The sequence below is a fragment of the Artibeus jamaicensis genome, unplaced genomic scaffold (assembly GCF_021234435.1).
Source record: "Artibeus jamaicensis isolate MK-2021 breed Jamaican fruit bat unplaced genomic scaffold, CSHL_Jam_final contig_373, whole genome shotgun sequence".
Lineage (NCBI taxonomy): Eukaryota > Metazoa > Chordata > Mammalia > Chiroptera > Phyllostomidae > Artibeus > Artibeus jamaicensis.
In genome coordinates, this window is record NW_026521807.1 from 11,992,808 (window position 1) to 11,998,411 (window position 5,604).

The following is a 5,604-nucleotide window of genomic DNA, read 5'->3' on the forward strand; positions in this document are numbered from 1 at the left end:
GCCACATTCATAGCCATCATAGCCATGAGGGCTGTGGGTTGAACACCCCTGTATGCATTTATAAAGATGTATAGAAAAAGTGTATAACTGCATATAAATATATATATATACACATACATACACACATATATTTAGTGCATCAGCATATATTATTTGTCTGCTTTTACATGAACAGAGAGAAGATACCCCTTAATTCTAGGATAACATAATTTTATTAATTGTTCTGAGCAAAATAAAAACCTTGCTTTGGAATGATCATCCTGGAAGCTAGCATTAATCCTGCTTTTGAAATAGCGTACTAGCAAGAGCATCCCCTAGCTAAGGAAGAAAAGTCCTCCTTGGTCCTGGCAAGTCCTCTGGAGCCCTCTGAAGACCGCAGGCTTCAGTCTCACCTAAAAGCTAGCAATGTGATTCACACCTGCGTCCATTATAAAACTTGCACCTGACAAACCTCAAAGCAACTTTCTAGATCATATACCATTTTGGTCAGGAAGCCCACTTTACTTGTTTTTTATTGTCATTGTTTGTTAAATCTGCAACACACACATGTACAGGCACACACACTCATATACACAGCCTTGAGGAAAATTAATCCCTACACTGTTTTTCCCTTAGAGGGGGAAAAGGAAAGAAATATAGGACAGTTAGTATTCAATATTTGCTGTGATTATTTAAACATATATATGTATACATACACACACACATATATATATTTCCCCTTGAAAGTTTCTTGATAAAGCATGGGTTTACAGAAAGTCTAGATAAGTGGGTCAGCCCCACTAAGACATACTGAAACTTAACTTTTTCCAACTCTATTTTTCAGGGGCTGTTTGATTTGATATGAAAAGGATTAAATAAATGCTTGGAAAGTATACTGAATGGCGGTATTTAGCAATCTTGTTTTCTTACATAATGTAACACACTAATGGACTACATTTTCTTTGCTTTCTGCCGTTAACTCTGAAAATAAGCAAGTTACTGTCCAAATCAGAGCCAAAAAAATAAAAATTAAAAAAAAAACACCACAGGGTTTCTGGCTGTGAAGGGACACTTCATGCATAAATGTGGGAAAAGAGAAAGTCGATGAACAGCCAGCTGGGAAGTGTGAAGAGATTATTTTTATTTCATGATGTTTTCAGTGTGTAGTATCTAAGATGTTCAAAAATACTCATAATGTCACTGTGCCTGAAAGTTTACAGTCCTATAGTAGATATTTTCTAATGTAGTAGACGTCAAATATTTATAATGGGGACACTCTCCTTCATTCTCTCCTGCTCTCTTTTGATCAACTCCAAGTCTAATAGGGTTAAATGCAGCTTCACAGAAATCCAGCACAGGCACACTGGAATTTTAATGAATAGGTCCACCACAAGAGGTTCCTAAAAAAGTAAAACAGATGCTGCCCCTCTGCTGCTGTTCTCTCTTCCTGGTTATTTTTATTTCTTTCCCAGTCAAAAGAGGCTGTTGCTTCAGAGTGATTTTCCTTTGGTAACCATTCTCTTTTCAACGTTGAACACCAAGTATCATGTTCAGACCTCAGAGTTTACAATGGTGGTATTTGAACAAAACTGAAAAAATCTTGAACAAATAATCTGCATTCTACTGTTGGTCCTATCAAATAATAAAGAGATATAAAAACACACAAGCATACACACAGACCTGCACACAATATGACTAGCATGGATCTCTAAAATAATAAAAATTAATTATCTGACCGAAGTGCTGACCTCCGACAAGGTTTCCAGTGTGTGGTACACATTTTCTGTCTATATGAAACATGAGCTGCCCTTGCTAATTGGTTCATTTCTGTCACTGCTATTGCCTCTAATCATTTCATTAATTATGATTTTGAGTTTTTATTATTATTTATACACTAGTTTTATAACACAGCAAACATTTAAAATTTAATAAAGCAAAATTGTAATTGTCTTATTTAATTAATACAGGTGTGTTGCTTGGGAGCATAAGTGGAAAGTTAAATTGTTCTGCAAAATAAATGCCACAATAATGGAAAGTCAAAAATATTCTAAATTCTCTTGATAAAGGATAAGGTAGAGAATGTTTTTACCTGATATCTTAGAATAAAAAAGTATAAAAATATGATTAATTGGCCCTTGTATAATCATGAATACAAATAGTTCATATATATCTATCTCCCCCAAATAGCTATTTTAAAAGAAGTTATTATATATGAGTTCAAAGTATTTACAACCATATAATGTCTTTTCTATTAATACACAACAAATATGTTGAGTGAACAACATTCTAAAAGGCAGAGAGTTGAGCTTCGTGAAGCTAGGAAGTGATTCAAAACCACCATCAAATCATAATGGGCGGTGACTGCCTGGGTCTCCTCTAAGCGTCCCATGTCCACTCATTAGTTGAAAAAAAAGTGAAAACCTAAGGTAAAACCTGTTTCTTGAACCTTTCATGCAAAAAAAAAAAAAACAAAGTAAATGACAGTATTTGCAATTTAATTTTGGAAGGTAGTCCACCCTCTGTTTACACTTTTGAATTAATATTAGTAAGATAGATTCACAGACTCCTATCTGTTAGCTTTCCAAAGACACGTGGTTCTTATGTTCTTATGTAAAGAAGACATTTATTTCTAGTAAGTAAACCATTACATAGAGAAAAATAATAAATATTATTTCATAAAGATAAGAATAATATTTCTACAAGAAGGAAAAAAGTAGTGTGCTTATTTGCATATTTTAAGATAGTTTCTTTTTATATTAGCAGTTTATTATCAAAACAAAGAAGTAATCTGTTCTTAAGATATTAAAACTTCAGCATTAAAGAATGGTGTTTCACAAATACTAAACAAAAATACATAGTGATATCTCCTTTTATAAACTTTGAATGTTGGTAAACTCAAAATAAATTTCAGAAATAAAAGAGACTCTGTATCACCAAGAAAAATGTACAAACCAGAGAAAATTCTTAATTAAAACCTCCTGCAAAATTTCCTACTTTGCTTTATTGAATAAATAAATCCATTGGTACAATAAGGGTTTGGGTATTAGGTCTTCCTATTTCCAGTTTCTCAAAAAGTTTCACATAAAATGACCATATAATCCAGAAATTCCACTCCTGGATGTATACTCTCCCTTCAAAAAAAAAGTGAAAACAGGTGCTGAAACATAAATGTTCATAACAGCACTACTCAAAATAGCCAAAAGGTCAATAGAACTCAATGTCCATCAACAAATGAATAGATAATCAAACTGTTAAATCCATACAATGGAGTATTACTCACCCATGAAAAGTAACTGATACATGCTACCATATGAAAGAACTTTTAAACTATTCTGCTGAGAGAAGTCAGATAGAGAAGGTTATATATAGTTTTATTTTTATGAAATATCTAGAAAGTGCAAATATAAAGAGACAGATAGCAGTTTAAGAGTTGCCTAGGGCAGAAGGGAGTGGGAAAGGTCTATTGATTCCCTAATGGTTATGAGTCTTCCTTTGAAATAGTGAATTTCATGTTATATGTTCAATTTAAAGAACAAAATCTAATACCAGTGCACGTGACCTGGCCCAGAAAGCCTTCATGGTACCCTGGAAGCCAAGACTCTCCACAGCAATATGGGAGGGGCCCTGTTTTTAAGGTGGATAAGTTTCAGAGCAGCACCTCAATACCTAAGTTAACTCTCTTAGAATGTGGCAGTTATGGCCCTAACAATAAACATCTTGATATGTTGACTTTATTAATAATTTTAACAGTATGCTTTTTCAAGAGTCCTGGATTTTAGCACATTCTTCTTTTTAAGTTCAGGCCTTTTCATATTTTACCCCCTTGGTCATTTAGATAAAAGAAATTTTACAGAGGAAATGGTGAATTGACTTTCTTATAGGACAACGATACATCCAGTTTCCTGGAAGACTGCTAGTTCACATCTATTAGCCTAGTGTAATTATTAGTAGTGTCCCTTCCACTCTTAAAAGAGTCCCAATTTAGATGATAAATTATATGGTCTCCTTACTTCAAGGGGATCACTGTTAACCTTCCTTGACTGGTCTGTTCAACAGGAGTCTTTTCTGTGCCAACATTAACCCAGTTCTCTGGCAAGTTACATATGATTATACATATTCTCTTTGCCAAGGCATACATAGCATGTTTGGACAATGTGGTCTCATTTTATGATCTTTTGCTCTTATTTATGCTTCATATCCAATGGTAGAGCTAATCATTTGTGGGAACCAAAATGTTAGAAATGATGTCATGGCACACTTTTCTATAGGATATACTTTTAAAAATAGATTGATCCGAAAAAAAATCTTAATAAACTCAATTTGGGAAAACTCTGTGCCACTGAATGGTAATGACCTAAATTTGGGTGAAATTTCATTCACATCTATTTGATGAGATCAAGCACTATAGATAATTTCATAGTTGTCTCCCTATGCTTACTAAAATCCTTCTAAGTCAAGGAATTTCAGCCAGTGTCCCATAAGAATTTTTAAAATGTGCAATACTGACTATTTATCAGGAACACTAACCTCTTTTCCTTTAGACTATCAAATAAAAAATGACAATAGCCAAAGCAACAATAGCCACACAGTGTGAATATATCAAAATTATATCTACTTGTCAGATGGACTAAAGATATTTTTGGGTGCACTGCAGGATTTTTCTACACATAAAAGTTGCTAGTTTATGAACCCTCTTATGAAAAACGTCTGGATAATCACCACAGATAAAATCACTGAAGAATCTTTACTCCATTTGTTGTTCAATCTCCAGCTCACTTTTCCCCAGCACCAACATTGACCTTTGCAGTCCCCTTGACTGCCTTCATCATGTTCTCATGTTCCTTTCTCTACTGTCTTGAAGTCTTCCTCTCATATAGGCCATGTTGTACAAGTCTATGTTTGGGTTTATTTTTCTTTGCATAATGCAAAGAATCATAAATAATGCCAAAGCCACTTGTCTTATCAACAATAAAATGGGTTCTGAATCCAAACACAAAGATGACGTCTGGTGGTCTTACGCAACTTGGCTAGTTTTTCCTGAATTTGTGTGCTGGGTAATGTTGCCTTTCCAGGTTGAATGGCGTCAACGACCATTTGTTTCCACTGAAGTATTCTTTTGGTCATGAACTTCTTGGTCTGGATAGTCACCATGTTGTTCATTATGGTGTCTGATCTTGAAACAGCTAGGGAGCAAAAGCTGCTGCAGGACTTTAGTAATTAGTTTAAGATGGAGACCCCAAAACAACCAGAATTATCTTCTGGAGGGTGGGCCCCTTGTACTACAGGCTTTCCCTGGTAGGTGTGTGTTCTAAGAACTCATCTGTATCAGTGTACCAGCTGGCGTTGTGTGAGAGGCTGCCTTTAGCTTTAGCAAAAAGTTTTTAAGACTCTTTCAACGTGCTTGCCCATTTCATAATGAGTGATTTATGAGCACACCTGCCCACACCACACTGAGTGTTCAGCAGTTTTTGACCAAAAAACAGCATGACCCCAGTGTCTCACCCTCCCTACTCACCTGATCTCACCCTCAGAGACTTTTCCCTAGATGAAAAAAATCCTCAAAGGGGAACGTTTTGCTGTTGTGGGAGAAGTGAAACAAAAAATGGCAGAAGCAATAAAAAGCAT

General features: G+C 35.0%; 1 pseudogene; it reads right to left on the reverse strand.

Annotated features, from left to right (window-relative positions):
• Positions 1–4,751: 4,751 nt before the first annotated feature.
• On the reverse strand, positions 4,752–5,139 carry LOC119059818 (40S ribosomal protein S24-like; annotated as a pseudogene).
• Positions 5,140–5,604: the final 465 nt, after the last annotated feature.